General features: G+C 36.4%; 2 pseudogenes; one reads left to right on the top strand and one right to left on the bottom strand.

Moving 5' to 3' along the window:
- Positions 1-3598: 3598 nt before the first annotated feature.
- On the top strand, positions 3599-6037 carry LOC116122819 (annotated as a pseudogene).
- A 1347-nt stretch (positions 6038-7384) lies between these two features.
- Positions 7385-10845, bottom strand: LOC116122818 (annotated as a pseudogene).
- Between the last annotated feature and the right edge of the window lie 14262 nt (positions 10846-25107).

Genomic DNA, 25107 nt, shown 5'->3' with positions numbered 1-25107 from the left:
AATGAAACCCTTTTTCTCTTTATCTTTGATATACACATAGTTTCATTAAAATTGGTAGCTACGCTAGGTTACAGATAATTAAGAAGAAATGCAGCAGAGTGGGTATTGGTAAATGGTAATGTCCTTGTGACAGCATATACTGCCATTATTGGGTTGGACTGCAAAGTCAACATCATCATTGGGTGGTGCTGCCTGCTTCCTCGTTTTTTGTGAACCCAAAAGACCTATTCTACAACTCCTACTACCAAATTGACATATTCTTTAAAAACTGCGTCAATCTTAATTGCCCTTATCGATGAAATGAAGAAAGTTCTTAAGAAAGTATGAAATAAGATTAGTATAAAAGAAAAAGGGTGAATTTTGGATAAATTACCAGGTCTCGTATGATCTGCAACTGACGTTGGGTTGTGTAGAAAGCTTCAAGTGACACATCATAGAATTAAGAATTCATTAGATCAGGGATTATGTGAAGCGGTTACATGGAATATATTTCACAGTTTCTCATGAATCTGTTGAGATTCTGGAGCCAGATTAATCCAAATTAGAGTTGGATTAGGGCATGGGTTTTCATAATTTGTATTTAAATAGAATATTTTCTTTAAGAATACAATTGAGAATAGGATTATAACTGTTTTAGGAATTAAAATAAAATTCGATTAGGATATAAGATTTGAGTCCTATTATGAATAATATCTCATGTATTACCTATAAAAAATGGGTAAGCTCTTAGAGTTAGATATCACAAATTGAATAGAAGGTAAAACCCCTAATTAGAGAGTAAGAACCATCAAATAGGGTTTAGTGAATTAGCCAAATTGTGAGACTTTAGAGTTCTTGTAATTATTTTCTTCTTCTTCGTATTTAAAATTCTGTAACGGCAAAATGGATGGAGCTCTCATAATGAGAGTGGATCAATAAATCTCATGTTTGTGTGTGTGATTATTTGTGGTCGTTTTAGGATTAAGATTTGTTCGTATCCAATTAAATCCTCCAAGAGAATCTTTGCCATATCAACATTAATGGTGATCTTGTTTTTCTCCATGAAACTAATCATTATGACATCGAGAAGTGCACACAAACAGAAGATGTGAGGTCAAGGTTGCAAGAAATTCAGGTCATCTCTATACATTGGACCGCACTCACATGCCTTTTAAAGAGCAGAAGAAAACAGAAAATGACCTTCCCGAGACCTTTGATCACGTACATGAAAAGCAACTGCTGAAAATTTTATTATATAATCAACCACAGAGCCTTTTTCTGTGATAAATGACTATTAGTGAAGATGTATCATGTTTGATTCGAATAATGAATACTCATGATGATAACAATGCCTTTGTACTGATAAGATGGATTAGATTCTCATTTTATTTCTGGAAAATGCATTCTGATTGAGAGCTCATGCAGTGTATTGCAGCTGCCGATTAATTGATTGCCAGAAATCCAATATGCACAATCTAGCTCCGCTTTATAGTGGACTAGATTGTGAAAAAGTTACAAAAGTGTGCTGCATGAAAACACATTCTGAAAGCATCTCCATGAATTGGTTTAGAGGGTTGAGCAGCAGTGGGGACGCAAATGTAGCAAGCAAGTTTGCGAAACCGAGCAACTTGCCGGAGTCCGGTAGGGCTGTCATCTTGTGCGGAGCAACCGAGCAAAGAAGATGTCACAAATCAAGATCAAGTAAAGTTCAAGTAAGCAGAAGGTTTGTCAGAAGTGTTAGTAAAGTTTCTGCAGAAATGCTTAAGTTGAATGAGTCTTCTGGGGCTTCATTGTGGTGAGTTTAGGCAGTCTCATCAGAAATTGCCTTCCACACTTACATGCATCCTTAAGTAGTTGTACTTTTTTAGGTTGTTTACAGAGTATGAAATTGACTAAGCCTGTTTAAAATAATTGGCACTGCTCAAAGCTCCTGAATTCAGGTGTACATTTCAGAGCTGAATTAGTAACTCTGTATCTGGTTCACTCTAGCCTACCCACCAAAATATACAAGTTCAAAAGCTAAATTTTAGTTTTAAAAAGAAACATATAATTTAATATCCTGTTGCCATTGAATAGTTAAAAACTATTCTGCTCTGATAGTTCTAAAGTCACCTATATATATTGCATTTGGTATGTAATTTCTAGCGTATTCGGACATAGGGCAAATATCATTTAGTTTAAGATTCTGAAAATAAAGAGTCGAATCGCACTAAAGTATATCTGGATTTACAGTTCACACCTTAAGCACTCCCTCTTAACTATTAAGTTAGTCCGCGAGTAGCATAAATTATTAACTTTTATATTTGATAATTGATAATATTAGATAACATCAGCAGCAGCTGTCAATTACTGAACCTATAACAATAACATATTTAATTTGTCAATTTCGGAAGGCAGAATCCTAAGTTTGGAGGCCTTCCAAGATGCTGAATGTCATTCTCACTATGCCTTTGAAGTCCAAATTCTCTTATATTCAAACCCCACATGATTGATTATTATAAGAGTTTAGAAAAATTAATGTCTCAATAAAATCTTCAATAAAATGTCAATACACCAACAAAACATTTCCATTAATTATTGCTTAAATAATTGTATGATGGATGGACCCTCTCCTTCGCCGTGATTTTTCATAAAAAAGTGTAAACTAGAAAGATTTAGTCAAACTCTAGGCGTGAATTCACAAACGCTGCTGACTCGACTACGTCATATTTTTAGAAAAAAAATAATAATTGGGCCTTGGGCTTCAACTTTGATCCAATAAAAGCCCATTTATTTTACCCAAATGGCTTATTGTAAAAGCCCATTAAACAGAAAAAGGTGGACGCAACGGGCACAAAGACGTGCACATGTCACGTTCATCATGAATTCAAATGGGGAAAAAATAGAGAGAGAAGAGAAAGTTCCATATATCCAACGGCACTTCCTTTACAACTAATACAAATTTGGAAACACTTCCCAAAAAAATTTTTCTCTTGTTTTTTAAATTCCGAAAACAAAACATATATACTAACTAAACTAAACTAACACGGTGAAACAACCATATTCCATTTAAATGGGTACGATCATATCATATTAGTATTAATGTATTATCTCATCGAACTCCGAAATTAAAGGTGTTTAGATAAGAATAATATCAATATTAATGTACCAATTCATCATAACTCCGAAATTAAACCTATTTGGATGAGAATAGTATTAGAATGAGTATTTTAGGAAGGTTTAGTATTACACTATTTTTTTTCCCACAATGGTCGTCTAATATTGAGTTTATAAATCGTTTAATAAATTAAAAAAAATTACCAAACACCCCAATTATAAAAGATAAAAAAAAGTCATGAAACGACTCGACTTAGTCATATAAAACTCACAAGAAATGAGAACAGTTCAAGGAAACAACCAAAACAAAAAATAAAAAAACCGAAAACAAAAACATGTTTTCAAACTACAGCTTCCACTAGGCTGTCTTATTATTACATCTTTCACTTACGCGTTTTCCTTCCAACACTCTACAAAAGCATTTTCAAACTCTCTCAAATCAAATCCCGGAAAACAAAAACTGAAATGAAACAGAAACAGAAGTCATGCTTTGAACTGGGTTATTCATTTAGTTATGTTTACGATGATACCCCTCGCGATCTGTCAAACCACACCAACGGCGGAGGCGCCAGCACCGGCGGCGGATTCGTGCAGCGGAGGTTTTGACATACACCTACACCGGCGGATCGAAGCTTCCGCCGGACAATCCGACTCACCAAGCGTACCGGTTCGAGTCAACTTAACGGTGTTGAATAACGGACTTGAAGAGCTCAAGTCTTGGAAAGCGTTCGTAGGATTTCAGCACGAGGAGTTGTTGGTTTCAGCTTCGAACGTGGTGTTGCTGGGGACTAGCTATCCAGCGAGTGTGGGGAACGGTACCGTTTTTACTGGGTACCCGAGACGGACTTGAAGACGGCGGTGGAGACGGCGGGTGATTTGACGCAGATGCAGGTGCAGGTTGAATGGTGGGGACGCAGTTTGGTGTAAATCGCCTGCTGTGCCTATGCCCAAGAATTAGTCTCGCTAATGATGGGTTTTTGTGCTCTCAAGCTACTATGCAAGGTAAAGATAGTTTTTTTATTTCTTTGTTCTGTTTTAGTGTGTTTGTTTTTTCTGCTTTGGATTTTTGGATGCGGCTATTTTAGGTTAGATTTTTTATGTGTTTTGGTTCATTCTTTACTTTCTATGATGATGATGTGGTGAGGGAGACTGATAAGGTAGGTGAAAACTATAATGCTGTAACAAGATCAATCTATTTGTTAGGAGAAACATTGAGAACCTGTCAAGAATGGTTTAACATTCGGTTATATCATCCCTATAATTGTGTGTCCACATAGTGTATCATATACTCATTGAAATTTTCTGGTCAAGTAAGAATGAGTTTAAGGGTTTGTTGCGGATGTAAATTGTTGACTTTGATTTTACTGTGTCCAAATTTTAAGGGATAGGTTGAAGACCTTGTTGAATTATTAAGAAGGTTATTATAGAGTATGTTATTTATTTCTGAAGATCTGGTTATGTTCTGTTTGTTAGCTGAGGGCTTGTTTGATGATCATAATATTTTACCTTTGGGACTAAGTATATTTGATCATAATTTGGAAAAACAATGACTTTTTCGTTTGTGTATATGGTCTTTGTGGTGCTTGATGAGCTCATGGTGGATTAATCAGGTACAAGTCAGATGCAAGCTTGTTGCACCAGAGATGTGAATGCTAAATCAAACATCACCGTTGATGATGATTCCACCTCGCCAAAATGGGGATCTTACAATCATGTATGATGTGATCAGGACATGACTCAAATTACTGGGCACAGGTTACAATTGCAACCACAACCCCCTTGGCCGTCTGTCTTGATAATTGGAAATTGAGCTGGACTGGATGCATGATGAATTTGTCTACACTATGAAGGGGCCTACCCATATGTGCGATTCATCGACTGTCTTTATGCCCTCAAGGTACATACTACAAGGAACTAGACTTTTCCACTGTATTAAATTGCGAAAGAGGCCAACCATAATTGACTCCCTCCAACGAAGGCCAATGACACAACCCTCGGCTGGTCCCTTTTGTTGCCGAAATGGTATCTCTTGCCGCCTTATGGACCCTAGCAAGTCAACTTCAGTTTCCAAATGCAGGTGTACAAAATGCACCAGATCTTAACCGATCCGAGCTTGTCCCACCTCAGAACTGGAAGATCAATGGCAGTTTCAACCCTAATTATCAATGTGGCCCTCCGGTGAGGGTGAGCCCTAGCCAATCCCTTGATGCAAGTGGTGTATCTAATAGAACCGCCTTTGCTAGCTGGCAGATTGTGTGCAATATTACAAGGCCAAAGGGGGCAAGCCCAAATGCTGCGTATCATTTCTGCATACTACAATGATTCTGTTGTCCCGTGCAAGACTTGTGCATGCGGATGTCCCAGTAATGTAGGGCGAACTTGTAGTACTACGGCTTCAGCTATTCTTCTTCCACCTGAGGCATTTTGGTTCCCTTTGAGAATCGAACTTCTCTGATAGAGCTTGGGCTGATCTTAAGCACCTGACGGTGCCAAATCCCATGCCCTGTGGAGATAATTGTGGGTCAGTATCAATTGGCATTATATACAGACTACACTGGTGGATGGACAGCAAGAATGACCCTCTTCAACTGGGATGAGACTGCTTTTCTGATTGGTTTGCTGCAGTGCAACTGGACAAGGAGCACCTGGTTTTGAAGCAGCATACTCATTCAATGGAACTGTCTTGGGTAGTGGAACAGTACCGTATTATTGCAAGGTCTTACAGGATTGAACTATCTTGTGCCAGAAACAGATGGAGCAAATCCAGAGAAGGATCCTAGGGTGCCTGGAAGCAACAGTCAGTGATCTCATTTAAAAGAAAAATACCCCTGGAATCAATGTGCCTGCTGAGAGGGTTTCCAACAAAAGTTTCTTCAATGGGGAGGAATGTTCACTTCCCTCAATTTTTCCAGCAAGCGACAGTAACAGGAAGGCCCAGTTTTTATCCTTTCTGTCCTTCTAGCAGTAGTGGTATTCTGTTGATGCAGCAGCAATAGCTGTCGGTGAGACAATATTTGGTGTTATAGCTGCGGCTGATTTTTTTTTCTTTCACTACTTCGATAATACATGCTCAGCGGGAGATTTGTGTTGCCAGATGACATGTATGCCGTGATTTTCATATCCGGGTATATCTTTCATCATTTGACTGATAGGCACGCTGTAGATCTGCACATATGAATGTGCAGGTGAATACAACTACACTGATAACAATACATATGAAACGATTGTAGAATTTCATGTGATGTGGACACTAATTGAACAGGATGCCATAGTTTGATTCTTTATGCTATGTCTCTTCATATTTTTGCCTTTCTAGGATGTGTGATGGTCATTTTATGTGTTCTCACATGGCTTTGTTACTAGAAAATGTGTTGACATTTATAATGTTCCATTAATGTTGTATTTATAGTCTTTGAACTTCTTTATTCTGAAACAGCTGAATGACATAACTATAAATTGGTTTATCAAAACTCATCAGAGAATATTGGATTTATCAAAACTCATCAGAGACTCTTTATGCTTTTGAGTATAGAAGTTTAACCGGTACTAAAGTCTAAAAATCAACATTCTTCACAAAATTTTGTGCAATTTATGTGCAATATAACATCTCTGATTCAATCTAAGCTGGTTTTCAGCGGAAAGATTACAGAATTAAAATGGATTTCGAGAGTTCAAGCAAAACATGTGGTCAGAGTAATATTGCATATCTATATAAGCAACACTTCTCTTTCAGAGTATTAACACGAGAGAAAGAAGCCAAAGTAATATATAGATAACAAATAGAATCTCTTCAACTTTCAAGTACAAGAAAACAACCCGAAAATATAAAAAAGAGAGAATACCCAGACTTTTGTTGAGCAATCAAATGGAATATGTACAGCAAATTAGTTGCTTAAATGAGGAAAAAGAAGAAAAAGGAAATACAAAGATAGCATGGGATAACTGAAAATGAAAAAGCAGCCAAATTTTTTTAAGTGTTATTAATGTTAGATAGGCTCCTACAAGTCTGCAGAATGTCTAAAGACAATGGTTGCCGTGACTCGAGGGTGGCCCTCAAAACCAACGGAACCATCACAAATCCCCTAAAATTAGTTGTCTTGCTAGATTTGCTACCAAAAACAGTCAAAATTTTGCATGATGCCTGCATATCTGCACCGGTATTTCAATGCTTCACAATTATCTTCCAACACAATTGATCGCAATCCAATCATACATTGGTCTGATCTTTATGTCCAAATGAAAACAGCACAACATGAGAGTCGCAAGGAAGACAACTGCTACATGAAATCGTACAATGCTTTTTCTTTCTCTATCTACTGACTGCAGACGTGATTTTACAATAAGTTGTGTAATGGCTAATATGTACATCAAATACTGCAATCATGAAGAGAACTGGTGAATGAACCACACGACTAAAGGGAATATTATCCAGGGAATAACCATCAAACTCAAAGTCATTTTCAGCCGGGTCAATGCCATCCTGCTGTTAGAATCAGAAGAAAAAATAGTATGAATGATTAAAATCTCAAGTTAATCAAAATCCATATGCAAGTGTTATAAAGATAGCAAAAGAATATAGACTAAAGTAAACCTGTTTCAAAAATGCACTCATGAGATCCCCCTGACCGTAGTGTTGAGGAAAGAGAGTAGGCGGACAGCTTGTATCAGGAACTCTTTCGGTCTTAACTCGCATCGAATTGTCAACAAGAAGGTGTGTTGAGATGTTGACCAAATTTGCGAATTCCCATGCTCAGTAGCTTCCCCAACTGAGAACATTGCCTTGCTTATTGGTGGTGCATTACTGTTCTGCCCACTCCTTTGGCTAGAAGAATATCCTTGATTAATTAAGACTGAAGGTGTGGACATCGACACCGCTTGGCATAGAGTTGAATGTTGTGAGGCATCAAAGGTAAGCCTACATTCGCAACTCCCAACTATGGGTTTGTGCTGTTGCAAATCATTAAAGATATCATAACTGGACATAAATTCTACTGACCTTTTATATCTGAGTTAACATCTTCCTGAAATGGCCCTTTAGGTGTGAGAGTTGATATTCCTGGTGTAGTTCCCAGAGGGAAACTATTCCCTGGCAATTCTGGTGTGTGGTTCAGAGGGAAATTAACATTGAAGATGTTTGTGACACGGTTTATAGCCTGTTCCTCTGCCATTTTCACCAACCCCATTTCTTGTCAGACCCCACTAGCAATCCATTCGATAATACAGGTTGCCCCATTGATGTTGGAAGCCTGGAACTTGACCTCCAGCAGTTTCATTTATTATCTGCCCTCTTGATTGTGGTTGAGCCATCTGCATCATTAAAGAGTTGCTCTGGCCACTCTGGGCTCCATGCACACTGACTTGCATGTTCATGCCCCCAAGGGATGTGCAGAATGGTGAAGATTGACAAGTTGCTTTGCCTCCATTGTTGTTGGAATTCCATGTAGTAAGTTCATTTGTTTACCACTGCTCATATGTTGTGGTTGCCCCTCCCCAATCTTAATTTGGATTATCAAAGCTAAAAATGTTCCTTTGATCAACAAGGGGCATCGGTACACCAGACTTTGCAGATGACGGCCAAGTCCCGCAGCCTGAAGTGTGGCAAACTTTGTGCAGGAGTTGACCAGTGGCAGCAAGTGTTTGAAGGTCATCCATTAATTGAAGAAAGGGTCATAAGGTGGTTCTTGGGGACTCATAATGAGTTACCCTGGTGCTGCGAAACACCACTTAGTTTCTTAGATACAAGCGATTTCTGTACCACAATGCAAACAGTTGAATAGTCAGTTTGCTGAGGTAAGAAAGAAATCCAGAGAGATAAATATTACATAACATGGGTTGGCACACAAGAAAAACACACACACAAAAAAAAAAAAAAAAAAAAAAAAAATTATCTTGAAAATTTGTATCCTACGAACCTGAAGGTGGCTAGCAACATTTTCTCTAGTAAGCCAGGGACATTCATCAACTCCAAAATTTTCTTAGGAACCGCCTCTGTAGTATCACCAAATGCAAAACATAAGTCAAGGGACATTTTGCAACAGGTTAAGGATATGGACAAGTCAAATAGGGAGACATCGTACATTTTTCTCTAAATTCATCTAGAAATAAATAAATATTAATAAAAATGAAAACAAGTAAAGCATCTTTAAGGCTTAATCCATAATCCCACGGGTGACAATTTCAGCTAGAACTCAGAAGTGTTCACCAATGAACAAAATGAGAGATAGAGAAATTGCAATGAAACTAAACACAGATTACTTTTCATCCCAACTGAAGAGTTTTCAGCAATATTTAAGAGAAGAGACACATCTAAACTGTTTTCATTCCTTGTAGGTAGGATATAACAATAGGCAGCTAAAAAGCATCAACAGGTAAAAAGATTCATACTGTCAAGCCTAGCTGATTACAGCAGCCACAAACTGTTGATGGAGCTCAACTGACCAAACTACTCGTGGCTTCTTTAATGTGGATGTATATCCCTCTCCTCTGCTTCTTCTTCCTCATCTTCCTCCTCTTTCTCCAACTTCCCATTTGCTGAGGAAGAGTAATCTGGCTCTTCAGATGGTTTTGGTGTGCCGATCTCCTCCTTCTTCCACACTTCCTGATTGCTCTATATCCTTCAACTCATTCCTCCTCTTCCTAACTACATGCTGCCATATGTTCTTCAGTGCCTCAATTCGAACAGGTTTGATTAGATAATCACAGCCCATGAGTACCACCTTTCATTACAACGTGTTTGCTATCATCCGCAGACATCACTGTACAATTACACAAATTGCACGCAAGTTAGTTCAAACTAGTTCAATTCAAAGATCTGAAATCATGTAAACATATCGAGATAGGAGTGCCACTGATAACAGGCAGGTCCATCTCCAGCCCAACGTGCTCAAGGAGTTTGAATCCATCCATATCAGGCATGTGGACATCACTGATAACAATATCATACCCATTTCTGTTCTTCCTAAGCAGGTTCAACGCATATTCTGCTCGATGCATTTTGTCACTGGAAAACCCACATAAACTAAATCATCACTCATCAAATTAAAGAGCTCTACGCCCAAGTACATCTAAACAAAACAGAGTCACAAGAAAATGAATCCCTTTCTGCATATATGCGCAAACTAGAACAGTCAGTGATCTCTAAAACAAAGCAGAATCATACAAAACCATAAGAAAAGTGCACAAAACGTGGTAAGTTAAACCAAGTCACAAGCTTCAGCATAAACCATGATTTGGTTCAGACCGATAATATGGCTCAAGTATTCCAGATTTGATAAGATTCTGAAACAAACCCACAAACAAAATCATAACATACACAAGAAAAACATAAGAATGATCATACACAAGTCACATACATGCTTGACACACCCAAAATGAAAACAAAAACACCTCTAACAACACAAAAAGAAGAAAATTATAAATAAACCCACGGAAGAAGCACACTAGAATTCAAAAGAAAAAAAAAAAGCTGAATAATACCTTCATAAAGGCAAGTCCTAAGCATCTTCTCCAAGATCCTGAGACAGGTAGGATCATCATCACACAAGTACCCTAAGACCTGCCGGAAACTGATCGGAAACAACACTAGAACTGGCGGTAGACATGGATCCTTTGTCGTTACTGAGATTCATAGCTCAAAAATTTTGAGACTTTGGATACAGAAAACAAGAAACAAAGAAGTGATACGCAAAAGCAAAAGCCCAAAAACTAAAGGTAGAGAATTTACATGCTTGAAGTTCAACTTGACATGGAAGCAAAAAGGAGTGATTGTGATGTAGCAGTTCAAATTCAAAGAACCCAGTTGAGATACGCAAAGATTGAGAGAAAGAAGAGAGATTTTGGCACAATAATTAAAATTTATTAATAAAAGGGAAAATTGGTAATCTATATATAAATATATATATATAATATAATTTAGAGAGATTGATGAAGTTGAAAAGGGATAGCTTGTCTCAGCTTGAAACTAAAATTTCTTTGTTTTTTAGGCCAATAATAAAATTAAAGAATAAAAAAGTGGGACAGTCCTGTAAGAGTGGATCCAGCTCATATATGAAGTTAACTAACTCCACGCATCTAAATCTACTTCTTCTTCATAACTCCAACAGGCAACAACGTTAACTCTGTTTCAGATTTACTACCCTTTCACTTTAACTGTTTACCCACCACCACCACCACCACTACCCTCCACTACCCTCTACAACAGAAAACAAAAGTGTTTCTGACAACATAAAAAATAAAAATACTAAATTAAATGTTTTTCCCATCCATCTCCCCAAAAAACACTTCTAAAAACACTGTTTTCAATTATTTTTTCTTTCCTAGGTTTATCACTTTAATGTAACTAGTACTCTGTAATTTTGGGAGGTCCAGTGTGAGGCCACTAATTTTGACTCTTAATGCTTGACATTATATATGATATGTTATAGTTGCATTTGCATGGGTCGAAATCAAATCCTACATTAATAAAAAAGGGCATTTTTTCCATTTAATTAAGAAATAAATAATTACACAATACAATTGTCCTAAAAAGGCTGAAGTGGTAGTCTCAAATCAAATCAAACAAATTAATATTCTTTTATTTTTCAAAGCAAATGTTGCCATGGCACCAACCACTTCCTTTGTGGGTTGGTTTTGGTTTTCACTTTCAAGTCCCAAGATTGGCCACCCCACTATTTCACATGTTAACACTTTTTTTTTTTTTTTTTTTTGGAATAGGGTGTTCGAGTTAGCAATTGGGTGTTGGATCAGTTTATGTGTACTTCAACTAATACACACACTCAACTAATGGTATTCGAATTGAGATTGTACGCCTTAACCACATATTTATTGTTCATCCTACCACTAAGTTATCAAAACATGGTTCCTTAAATAAAACCTTTAAAAAAATTATTACAACTCTTATTTTCCTAAGAAAGGGGAAAAATTAAAATTATTCAAGTGGGTATTTGATAAATCAAAGAAAAATAATGAATTTGATTAATTAATTAAAAAGTGAAGAAGGGGCAACATTGTTACGGATCCCCGTGACGAGGGAAGAGAGACCAACAAACGGACCCTAAAGAGGATCCCGTCAAGTTACGTTAAAAGGCTCTTCTTTTAAGGCCGCGTTTGGTTGGTTTTGATGCAAACGCTTCATCAGTTTTTTTTTTTTTTTTTTTTTTTACCTCTGTTAAATTCTTCTTTCTCACTCTGACCAAAGCCCTTTTATTGTTTTGATATCCACCTCTATCTACCCACTTCCCCATTCGACACGTATCCTCTGTACGCCTCCATCAAAAGATAAGTCTGTTGGCTTATATTGTTTCTCAGTTTTAATTATTTCCCATTTATATTCCCCTTTCTTTTTGGCTTTACCATCTTGTACCCCCTAACCAGTAACCCTAGCCCTCTCCTTTGATTTTTCTTCTCTTTTTTGGTGTCCTTTTTGTCTTCAAAGGTAATTTAACCTTTTATTAGTTAAATATTACACTTTCACCCCTAAAATCCACTAGATGAATGGATTTTCTATAACACAAAAGAAGAAAACATTTTAAGCACTTTTGGGTATGAGAAAAAGTGAAGTAAGTATTCCCAAGATTATTTTGACAATTAATTATATCTAAATTTAAATTAATTAAATATGTAGTTGACGATGATGATGAACCCATATGTTTACAGAAGAATGTCACGTGATTTTCCAAAGTGGTATACTTAAAACTACTACTACTACACTTTGACATTACTTGCATGCTTCACTTTAATCTAATTAATTTAATTAAAGATTCTAAACCATGCATTAACAATAATTGATTATAAAAACATAATCTAATCTTTCCCTGCAAAGTATATTCTCTTCACTTTTTTCTTCTTCATCGTCTGTAAAACGCAGAGCCCAAGAAATAAAAGCCAAACTGTCACTGGAGCTTTGGCTGGCTTCCAACAGATTTAAATCTTAAAGTGAATGATTTTAAATAATTTATTGTTTTTTTTTAGCTTTTGATGAAGAGAAGGGATATGCTTTTAAGGTAAAAAAAATTGGAATATTTATGCGACAAACACGCGCGAATTATATTATCCATTTTTAATTTATTAATTATATTATTATTATTCATTTGCTTTGTGGATTAGTGGTGCTTTAAAAACTTTGACACTTTCAAACCCAATCAAGATCTGCACGTGGGTTTTCATGGAAGTGGAGAAAAGTCCAACCAACTTTTGTTAACTTTATATTCCACTCCCTTGTGCTTCTGAATGATGAGTACCGGCATTCAAAGCTACAGTCACTTTTCTTATTTTATGTATTATAATTTATAAATCATTTATTAATTGGAATTTTTTATTTTATTTATGGGTTTCTTCAAACCGACAACTCTTCAAACTTCAAATAAACCATCACTATCCTATCTATCACATGTTAATCTCTAGTGGTAGTTTCTTTCATGGAGACCAATAATGTAACACACACCCATAAATATGAAAATTCTTTTCGATATTTCAAACCCTAATTTTGTGTCTAACCATAACACAGCTTATTCACTTTTTTTATACGTCACCCCAAATATTAATTTATTTCAAATTGACCCACTTCCCCTACATTTCATTTCGATTTCATTATACACTACCATGACATGAAAACAAAAATAGGTTTCGAATATAAAAACACCTTCAAAAGCTACTTATTCTAACTTTTGTTTTGGTAGCCAAGTGAAGGCTATAGCCGATGATTATGGTCAATTGCATATATCATATGCCTTTTTTTAATCCTTTTTCGAATTTTTACAATTTTATGTGGCGTTAAAAGATTAACAACAACTAATTTTGGTCGGATGAAAAGACTTTAATCATTTAAATACTTACTCAAAGTTTTGTGTTAAGTCTCATAAATGATCATCTATCACATTTTTGTGTTTTACTTGATTCGTTGGTTGTAAAGCGTTCAATCGATTTTGAGGATTAGTTTAGTATACGTAAATTGACACGAACGCTTTGATTAAAAAGAAAAAACCAACAATGAGATGATTTAAATGAAACTCTCAACGACATGTTTAAGCTGTAATTGTTAGACTTTTAAAACTTAGAATTTATATTATCATGATTTGATCAATATTATTGAATGATTTTTATTATGTATTTAATATCTAAAATCTTATGGTAAGAATTATTAAAACTTTTTAAGGTATTAGAATTATGAGTAAACGGCATTTCCCACCCAAGGTTTGGCGAATCTGCTAGTTCCCACCCCCGGTTTCATAAATTACAGATTCCCACCCTTAAATTAACACAGTTACTTTTCTCTCAAACTAACCCCATATTTCAAATTTCTCTCAAATAACCCCGAGGAGATCCCCGCCAAGCAAAAAAATATGGCCTGATTTCGACACCATTGGACCTCCCCGACAACACCATCAGCATCCCCTTATCATCTCACCAAAACCTCAAACTTTTTACCTAATTACACCTCGGCGAGGTGCCGGAATTGGCTAGAAAGGGGCGACAAATGCGAAAACCTAAAGGACAGGTGGCGGCGATCGACAAGCAATTGCAGTCGGAGATGTTGGGGGTTTTGGTGGGGGGAAGCTGGTGATGCTATTGGTGGTTTTCGGTGCGAGACTGACCAGAATTTGGATGAAACGCCGATTAACACTAAAAGCCAAAGACCGACGATTGGAGGGTTCAATCAGCGGGGGAGCTAAGGGGTTTTGATGTGAGGGTTGAGAGAGATTGTAATTGTGGTGTCGGGAAGGGTCGATTGTGCCGGAAACTGGCCAGAATGGCCTGAAATTGCCAGTGAAGTGAATTGAGAAGGGAAAGGTTATTTTAAAATTTTGTGTGGGGTGAATTGGAGAAGTGAAGGTTGTTTTGAAATTTTTATCTTTAAAATAACTATTTACCTTTTTAACTGTTAGATTAAACATTTTATGTTAATTTAAGGGTGGAAATTAAACTTATAAAACCACGCGGGCGAGAGAGTGGTCAGATTGCCAAACCTTGGGGGGAAAATGTTGTTACTCTTACAATTATTATTAACTGTTCTATATAGAACCAAACATCCAGCTATAAAAAGGGGGACCAGAAGACCCACTTTAAAAAGGTCCACATCATCAGACGGTGGAGAGAAAAGTGACGTGACGTGGTGGATGAGCTTCTAGCGGAAAGATCGGAGGGACACGTGGTGGTGTCTGATATGGGAAGGGGAGCCCGCAAAGGGGGGGATTAGAGTAGGGCCACGCGGTAAAGAAAAGAAAGAGTTGATGATGAGAGTAGAGGGGGTGGGGTCCAGGTTGGCGTACGTGCGCGTCTCATACACATCCATCACCATAATACAAATTTAGAGTTGGTTTGTGTGATGAAAAGAAAGTAGGTGCGGCTGAAGGTGAAAGAGGCTGAGTATTTAATCCAAACACCTTTTTCTTTTTTTCTTTTTTAATATTCAACTCTTTTGTTGAGTGCAAATCTCCCGTCTATTGCTCATAAACTACACTTGGATTTCCATCTTTTCTATCAACACCACAAGGGACTGTGATCACGATGAATGTACACTAAACATTTATTACTTGTTAAATAATAATTTATCCATTCAATTATTGACATTATTATACAAAATTAGTATCGTGTCATCAACACCTGTCTAAAAATTGTAGTATACTTTTTTTTATCTAAAACAACTATCATTAATAGTATACATAACTTTTAAGATAAGTGATAAGATTAAGACAAAAAACTTATCACGTTATCTAAAAAAATAATGTTATACTCAAAATAAATTTTATAATATCTTCTTAAAAAATGATGTGACAAAAAATGAATGAAAGAGTGAAATAAAAAGTTAAACTTATTCTATTCACTATTCTATCATTTTTTGCTATCTCATTTTATATGAAATCTTTATACAATTTCTTTGAATTATAGTATTATTGATCTAAAAATCTGATTCATAAATAATAAACTTATTTTTCTCCTAAAATTTCGACATTGTATTTGTTGTGTTGTCAATCCCATAAGCGCTTATTGTCCATATATGTTATTCTATTTAGAGTTAACTTTATTTACAAGTTTGTCATTGTAACAGTGAATATATAGGGGTGTGCAAAAGAATTGGCCAGAACCAGTGGGTACTCAAGGCTCGATTCCATTTTTTATCTGGAACGACCCTCACAGGATAGGTTTTGGTTATGAAATCATGAACCAGTGGTTTTTGTTCCACTCTTGTAGGAAATGGGAATCAAAACCAAGATCTGGGTACCCAAGTAGAAAGCAGGAACTAGGACTAATTATATTTTTGTAAACTACAGGGTGTGCATTTGTAATTTTAGAGGGTTTATTTGACATTTTTTAAAAGTAGGGTAATTGAAATTAACCAAGTACTCGGAACCGGAACCTATGTTTTAGGTCTCGTTCCAGGTTTGGTTCCTAGCTTCTAAGAGTAGGAACCAACCAGTTTCGGTTTCAATTCCTTTAAATTTGGACGGGTCAAGTATGTAAGATGATTTTTCACCCAAATTAGGGATCTCTTTCTTTTTTGACAAGCCACACTTGCACGTGAAAAAGAAACAAACATAGAAATCAATAAAAAAAAAATAAGGAAGTAGGACTTGCACCTAACATTAAAACCATTTTAAAATCACTCGTAGTTTATTTTTGTAGTTCATTCAATGATCAACATCACACTCGTAAATTTCATCAAACCTTTTATGTGTTTCATCACGAAATCTACGTATATCTCATTGGTTCAAATCAGTGCATCAATAGTATTTTGAGAACGAATCGTTAGGTATAATATTTAAAAGCTAGATGCATGTTGGCATGATTCCAATATTGAAACCATAAAGGCACAACAAAAGTATACACATTGAGACCAAGACCCAAATATTAAACAATAAGATACAGATTCATATAATAAAAGTAGTTAAATTAAATAAAGGAATGAGCAAGCACATAGAAGAAAGACTCGAATCCATTTATTGGAAACATAGTAGCACCAATTATTTAACGAAGATTAAAAAAAAAAAAAAAAAAAAAAAAAAATAAGCACGTGGCAGAAACAGTTGTGCTCCCTTTAAATTGATGTACGAAATTTCTATCACAAGGAGAAGAAGAAGAAGAATTATTGAAGTGAGATGGTGATTTTGATTGATTTTGAATTGAATTTGAAGTAGCTGTCAAATAAATAAAATCGGGAAAAAGATGGGAAAAGGTCGTTTACTCTTTGTGCAAAAGTTTAGTTTCCATTACCATCGGCAATGGTGAACACTGGATAGTAAATTTTGTAATAATAAAGAAAAAGATATGCACAGTCCAAGACAAATGAAATGAGATGACCGTCCAAAGGACCTTTCCAGGCTGGTTCGGTGGTGCTACTCTTTTTGCTCTATGTCACAACAATCCTCTATTGCCGCGGCCCGCGGGTTCCACCATGCTTTCTCTCAATTATAGCTTTGCCAATTGTCAAATGCCTTGTGTTATCCCTAACAAGTCTCTAAAATTGGCATCTATTGAGTTGGCCGTTTCCTCCAAATTCTATCATGCGATCCATTGAAACCCTTTTATTCCAGCTTCTTGTTCTTCACCTTTTCCTGTACAATAATGCATAAATTTGTGTGGTGGGAAATTTTATTTGAATTATAAAAATGATGCATACATTAGCAACATATATTTCTTTATATTAAGAACCTATTTAAAGAGTTTAATTAGATGTTAAGAGTCTTCAAGTGATCGTTGCTTGAGAAAGGATGTTTGAAAAAGTTTATAATAGTCATTAAACAGTATAATTTAGTTAGGTGGGTTTGAGTATCAGCTCTTTCACATTCAAAATCAGTAAAGGTGAACTGATATTGAATAAGAAATGTAAAGAATCTTCAACTTTACTCATTCTTTTTCTTCCTTTAACTTTTCTGGTTTTTTAAGGGAGCTTCTGCACTTTAATTACATCTATGATATAACCTTTTATAACTTCTTTTTAAGCATGATTGCATTTGCCTGCTAATCATCTCCTTTTTCTTTCCCTTTAATCTACCTTTCTCTCTAGATCCCCAAAACTAATTACAAAACTTCACAGGTTGAACAGCACCAAATTAACGGCCAATTGTTGTGCTATGATGAAATATATCAAATCATGCTCTGTAATTTTCTGGTTTGATAACACATTGAAGCTGACTCTTCTTAAATGGACATAAAGGATCTGAAAATTCTCAGAGGAATCAGAACTTCACAAATCCTGTAGTTTTCATAGAAATGAGACATACCCAGATGACAAATTCTCATCCTTTTTGTTAAACAATTAGCCATAAGGTAAAAATTTTGAAAAGGAAAGAGATTGAGATAGAAAAGCATTGTAGCTTTAAGAGTAGGCAGGAACTAGTCATGAAATAATGGGAAATTATTGAAATGGTGGTTTATGAGATGTGATGGTTGGTGAACGGTGACTAATCTAGTCCGAACCACCGACGCTGTATCACTAAAATGACAAACTAATATGAGAAAAAGTTTCATGGGGGTTGGACCATCCAATTAATTGGTTCATAGATTATGACATTTGGTGCATAAATAGGCAAATGTTGACACCAAAAAGCAGGCTAATAATGTAATCAGTTCAATATGTGACCCCTAACCTATGAAATGAGACAAGGCCCTTGTCTGGTATAGCGAGGAGAAACTTGCCAATATTCCGGGCCCCCTTTTTGATCCGGTGAAGAGAATTTTCTAGTGCACTTTTGTTATGCCTAAAAAGTAGGGCTGACATAGAGCTTTGTCAGTGTAAGCGGTCAGAGTTTAGGTAAGTTCTACAGCCATTCAGACGCAGTCACGTCACACGCTGATGCAAGCAGCATGCTCCTGCCAGTGCAGTAGGTGTGCGCCAGGCTGGTGAAAGGCTGGAGGTGATCCACGTGTCCAATCCCTGCAAGAATCGAGTAAATCACTCGAGCAGGTGAACAACGGGATGCATGGAAAGATTTGCACGGCAATCTGACTCACTCCCTGATTTAGTAATCATTACTTTAACTCATCCCACTATAAATAGAGGGTTGCTCTCCCGTTTGTAGTGTTAGCTAATTTTTCTCTGGAATATCATATATATACTCTTTCTCTCTCTCTTGTAATCTCTTATAAGTCAGTTCGCTAAACGCGACCTGGCCTTATATATTAATACGATACTAGTGGACGTCGGGTTCGCTTACTTAAGAATCCGAACCACTTTAAACACTGTTCTTCATCTTCTATTCAGTTCAATGCCCTCGTACACGTATGTCTTCTGAGTCAGCTCAGTATTTCTCACATGCGTTTAGTTGGTGTTAAAATAACGTATCAACAACTTTATTCTCATCCCACATGCCATCTATAGCCACTGACTTTGGTTTATGTAATCCTTAGAAAAATTACCTCTGATAATTTTTCTTTTTAATGTTCTCTGAGTCTTTAATGAGCAACAGTCAATGTAGTGGTTATTCTGCTGGTATTAAACCATTAATGTCTTTGTCGAAGGAGAGGTTAAGTTTGTACTCAACTGCTGCCATTGAATCAGACAAAGGTTTTTGTGTTGTTTTTAATTGTTTTAGCCTAAATTTAGAGGTCAAATTGGTGGAATATCTGTGTCAGGTCAACATCTGCTCTCCTTTGAAATGATCTTAACTACCCTTATCAATAAAATTGACATATTCGTTAACAACTGCGTCAATCTTAATTGCCCTTATGGATGTAATGAAGAAAAGTTCTTAAGAAAGTATGAAATACAGATTAGTAAAAAGAAATAACGGTGAATTTTGATAAAATTACAGGTGTCGTATGATTCTGCAACTGAAGTTGGGTTGTTGTAGAAAGCTTCAAGTGACACAAGTCACAGCAAATTAAGAATCTCCTTAGATCAGGTGAATTATGTGGAAGCGGTTACATGATAAATACTTTCACAGTTTCTCATGAATCTGTTGAGGTTGTAGAGACAAATTCAATCCAAATTAGAGTTGGATTATAATATGGTTTTTCTAATTTGTATTTAAGTAGAATTGTTTTCTTTTAAGAATACAATTTGGAATAAGATTATAATTGTATTAAGAATTAAAATAAAATTCCTATTAATATCTCATGTATTACCTATAAAAAGGAGTTAAGTCTTAGAGTTAGATATCACAAATTGAATATAAGGTAAAGTCACAGTGAGAGCCACCAAATAGGGTTTAGTGAATGAGCCAATTTGTGAGGCTTGAGAGATTCTTGTAATTTCTTTTCTTCTTCTTTATAGTAAAATTCCGTAGCGGTAAAGTAGAAGTAGCTCTCATACGGAGAGTGAACCATTATAAATCTTGTGTTTGTGTGTATGATTATTTTGTGTCATTTGTTCGCACTATGTTTCACTTTCAGGGATTTAGGATTTGTTAATGTTGACGCTCGATTTTGGACGCCAACGACTCGCACGTGGGAAACGCTGAGCTGACTCATGAGACATACGTGAATGGATCCATAAGATTTGAATATGGAGTTGAAATTATATATGTTGCAGAAAACATAAATAAAAGATTGGCAAGAGGGGTTTTTATAGTGGTCTGGATGCTCAATAAGCGACTTCTATATCTACTGTTATTTTATTGATCTCTGACTATTTCTATGATTTTGTCCGTAAGGCATACAAAGATGAAGAAATACAGTGTTACAGAGAGAGAATGAAATGAAGCTTAAATCTCAGTCCAGCCTCCTTCTTCGGGAAGAAGAGTACCCATTTATATACCTAAACACTCAATGTAATGAGTGTTTTGTAAGTTACCTTGACACATAGAAGACTCTTGTCCATTCATTTCTCGAAATAAGATAGAGAGTTGGTGTGAATATCTTTGAGAAGATATGGACTTGACATTACATTTATTAGGTTGACATAAGCGTGACTTTTGAGGCATATCAGTTGCAATAACACTACGGACACCGAAATATTAGCACCGAATTTCTGTACCGGCCTACGTGTGATGCGTCTTTTCATTTTTTTACAATTTTTTTCTAATGAACGACCGTCCATCAAATTTGGACGGCCGTTCACTCATATGGACGCCCGTCCATATTATATGGACGGGCATCCATATTTGAGGGGCGGGCGTCCATATAATATGGACGCCCGTCCCTATTAAAATAAAATTAAAAAATTTGTAAAACTTTGGGGACGGCCGTCCATAAATTATGGACGGCCGTCCCTTACGTTTGGACGGGCGTCCATTAGGAATGGACGCCCGTCCATACTAAAAAAAAAAAAAAAATTGTTTGGACGGGCGTCCATTCCTAATGGACGCCCGTCCATTATTTTGGTTTCTACAAATTAAAGAAAAACTTTGGACGATGCCTTCTCTGATTCCAGTTGCAACTCAACCCTTCTCAACCTCCATGCTGCTTCCTTCTTCTGTGCTGCCCAAGCACGATGCCCTTCTTCCAACTCTCTGCAGCAGTCTACCAGCTCAGATACCAAACATGCTTTGAAATCTCCATGGCTGAAATAGCACGGATTCTTCAGCGCCATGATCAAGTTGCACAAAAAATAGCAAAACCAGTAATGTCTTATTTATGTGTGTCTCTGTGAACGTCTGGAAGAAAGAGAGAGAGAGAGACCTCCTTGACTAAATCCACATACAAACACATTTTTTGGATCTGTTCCAGCAGCTACTTCCTTGTTTATCATTGCATGCACATTCTGAACTCAATGAATATCTGAACAAATTATCAATATCCAATAGAGGATCAGACACTAGTCACGTTAAAGCTCTCTCCTCTAAGAAATTTCTAAGCATCTGCATGGGATAATATTATATATAAATTAAATCCAAAATAAAAAAATGGAGTTGTCATCATCAAGTGGTCTCTCCTTCCTGTATATTTTTGTTGCTTCTTCAGTAGTTTTATCTCAGTATTTGGTGTGGAAGCCGATGAAGTTGTAAAGATAATATTATAGATAAATTAATCCAAAATAAAAAATAAAAAAATGGATTGGTCCCATCAAGTGTCTCTCCTTCCTGTAATTTTGTGTTGCTTCTTCAGTAGTTTTATCTTCAGTATTTCAGCCATGGAGATTTCAGAGCATGTTTGGTACTGAGCTGGTAGACTGCTGCAGAGAGTTGGAAGAAGGGCATTGTGCTGGGCAGCACGAAGAAGGAGCAGCATGGAGGTTGAGAAGGGTTGAGTTGCAGCTGGAATCGAGAAGGCATCGTCCAAAGTTTTCTTTAATTTGGAGAAACCAAAATATGGACGGCGTCCATTACGAATGGTCGCCCGTCCAAACATTTTTTTTTTTTTTTTTTAAGTATGGACGCGTCCATTAGGAATGGACGCCCGTCCAAACGTAGGGACGCCGTCCATAATTTATGGACGGCCGTCACACAGTTTACAAACTTTTTAATTTTATTTTAATAGGGACGGCGTCCATTTATTTGGACGCCCTTCCCTCGAATATGGACGTCCGTCCATATATATGACGGCGTCCATGTGATGACGGCCGTCCAATTTGATGGACGGCCGTCCACTAGAAAAAAATTGTAAACAAATGAAAAGACGCATTACACGTAAGTCGGTACAAAATTCGTGTCTAATATTTCGGTGTCCGTAGTGTTATTGATATCAGTTGATATCCAATTAAATCCCCCAACAGAATAGTTGCCATCACAACATTAATGGTGATCTTGTTTTTTCTCCATGAAACAATCATTCTGACATCGAGAAGTGCAAACAACAGAAAATGTGAGGTCAAGTTTGCACCAAATTCAGGTCACTCTATACATGGGATCGCACTCACGCCTTTTAAGAGCAAGAAACAGAAAATACCTTCCCGAGACCATTTGATCCATACACTGAAAAAGCAACAGCTGAAAATTTTTATTTATAATCACCACAAATAAATGACTATTATTGAAACATTTTAAGCTGTATCATGTTTGATTCGAATAATGAACACCATGATGATAACAATCCCTTTTGTTACTGATAAGATGGATTAGATTCTCATTTTTTTCTGGAAAATGCATTCTGAGGTTGATGTCATGCAGTTATTGCAAGCTGCCAAGTAATTGATTGCCAGAAATCCAATATTGTCACAATCTAGCTCCCTTATAAATGGACAAGATTGTTTGAAAAAGTTGCAAAAGTGCTGCATGCAAACAAACACATTCTGTAGCATCTCCATGAATTGGTTTTGAGGGTTGAGCAGGCAGTGGGGACGCAAATGTAGCAAGCAAGTTTGTGAAACTGAGCAACTTTGCGGAGTCCGGTAGAGCAGTCATCTTGTGCAGGAGCAACCGAGCAAAGAAGAGTCACAAAATCAAGATCAGTTAAAGCGTCAAGTAAGCAGGAGGTTTGTCAGTGTTAGTAATTTTCTGCGAAAATGCTCAGTTGAATGTCTTCTGGGGCCTCATTGTAGGGTGGGTTTAGGCAGTCTCATCAGAAATTCCTTCCCACCTTACTATGCCATCCTTGAGTAGTTGTACTTTTTTTGTTTTTAACGAGTATCAAATTGATAAGCCTGTTTAAAATAATTGGCCACTGCTCAAAGCTCCTGATTCAGGTGTTTACATTTCTCAGAGCTGAATAGTAACTCTGTATCTGGTTCACTCTAGCCTATACCCACAAAATATACAAGTTCAAAAGCTAAATTTTAGTATTTTAAAAAAGAACATATTAATTAATCATCCTGTTGCCATTTTATGTTTGATATTCGATAATATTAATAACATAGCACTAGCTGTCAATTACTGAACCTATAACAATAAATGTTTTAATTTGTCAATTTCGGAAGGCAGAATCCTAAGTTTGGAGGCCTTCAAGATGCTGAATGTCCATTCTCACTATGCCTTGAAGTCCAAATTTCTTTATATTCAAACCCCACATGATTGATTATTACAGAGCTTAAGAATTAATGTCTTGACATAGAATGTCCATATCACTCTTCAATAAATGTCAATAAACCAACAAAACTTCCATTATTATTGCATTAATAATTTAATATGGATGATTGGATGGACCCTCTCCTTCGCCTGATTTTGTCGTAAAACGTGTATGTAAGTGTAAACTAAGAAAGATTTTATCAAATTCTGGGTGTGAATTCACAACCTGCTGACTCAACTCAACTACGCCTAATCTTTAAAAACAAAAAATAATAATTGGGCCTTGGGCTTCAACTTTGGTCCAATAAAAGCCCATTTGGTTTACCCAAATGGCTTATGTAAAAGCCCATTAAACAGAAAAATGGACGCAACGGGCACAAAGACTGCCACAAACATGTCACTTCATCATGAATTCAAAATGGGGAAAAATAGAGAAGAAGAAAAGTTCCATTCCATATATCCAACGGCACTTTCCTTTACAACTAATCAAATTTGGCACACTTCCCAAAACATTTCCTTTTGCTTTTAAATTCCAAAAACAAAACAATAATTACTACTAAACTAAACTAACACGGTGAAACAACCAATATTCCATTTAAATGGGTGCGACCATATCATATCATTTAATGTACTGATTTTATCAAGACTTCAAAATTAAAACCTGTTCGATAAGAACATACACAACATTCGAAATTAAACCTGTTTGGATGAGAACAGAATTAAATAGTATCCTTTAGGAAGGTTTAGTATTACACTATTTTTTTCCCACAAATGGGTCGTCTAATATTTGAGTTTATAAATCGTTTAATATAAAAAATTACCAACACCCCAATTATAAAAGATAAAAAAAAAAGTCCATTGAAACGACTCGACTTAGTCATTATAAACTCCCGCGAAATGAGAAACTTCAAGAACACCAAAACAAAAATAAAAAACCCGAAAACAAAAACGTTTTCAAACTACAGCTTCCACTAGGCTGTCTTATTATTACATCTTTCACTTACGCGTTTCCTTCCAACACTCTACAAAGCATTTCAAACTCTCTCAATCAAATCCCGGAAAAACAAACTGAAACTGAACAGAAACAAAAACAGAACAGAAGTCATGCTTTGACTGGGCTATCATTTAGTTATGTTTCGATATACCGCTCGCGATTGTCAAACCACACCAACGGCGGAGGCGCCAGCACGGCGGCGGATTCGTGCAGCGAGGTGTT

Source organism: Pistacia vera, unplaced genomic scaffold, assembly GCF_008641045.1.
Source record: "Pistacia vera cultivar Batoury unplaced genomic scaffold, PisVer_v2 Contig138, whole genome shotgun sequence".
Taxonomy (NCBI): Eukaryota; Viridiplantae; Streptophyta; class Magnoliopsida; order Sapindales; family Anacardiaceae; genus Pistacia; species Pistacia vera.
This window is presented reverse-complemented; position numbering and strand designations above follow the sequence as displayed.